The sequence below is a fragment of the Arachis ipaensis genome, chromosome B04, assembly GCF_000816755.2.
Source record: "Arachis ipaensis cultivar K30076 chromosome B04, Araip1.1, whole genome shotgun sequence".
Lineage (NCBI taxonomy): Eukaryota > Viridiplantae > Streptophyta > Magnoliopsida > Fabales > Fabaceae > Arachis > Arachis ipaensis.
Genome location: NC_029788.2, coordinates 7619001 through 7619758, shown reverse-complemented (window position 1 = coordinate 7619758; position 758 = coordinate 7619001).

Sequence of the window (758 nt, the reverse complement as noted above, 5' to 3'; positions counted from 1 at the left end):
TGCACCTCAAGAACCGTTACCCGAACCAATTATTAGAGAGAGTCATTGGTTTGGTTCGGATCGGACCCAATTACCCGTTGGTTCCAGAACCAATTTAATTGGTTCAATTTGGATTCGGATGGATAATCGGATACCCGCTACTCGTGCTTACCCCTAACAGAGACATAAAATCGTGTTTGGCAGATGAGACAGAGATACTGTGTCTAGACTCTAGAGACACTGAATTTGAATTAGTGTATTTTGTGTCCATCTTGACAAAAAGAATAAAGACACACTAACAAATAACACAATTTATTTTTTATTTATTTTTATTATTTGTATTAATATTTTATAATTATATTTTTTATTATCATTTTTTTTCAAATTTTATGAATAAAAAAATAAAAATAAATTAATTTTTTATAATTTATTCTATTTTATTATTAAATAAAATATAAAAATATTAAATTTTATATTTTTGTTTCTTATATTTTATTTTTAAACAAACGCAACCTAACCTAATAAGTTAGCCTATTGATATCAATTTACTGTCCCAATCACATAAATGCATGCCTAAGATATGACATTGGACATGCCATTAAAGAAAACAGCCCATAAATGATGGCTGGTAAACTTTATCAAATTTTGAACAATCATGGAGCAATTTTGTCAAACTGAACAGATTTTAGGAAAAGAAAAATATTAAAAAATTATCATAATTTATTATTTTTATTATTATTAATAATTAATATTTAAAAATATAAATAAAAAATATTATT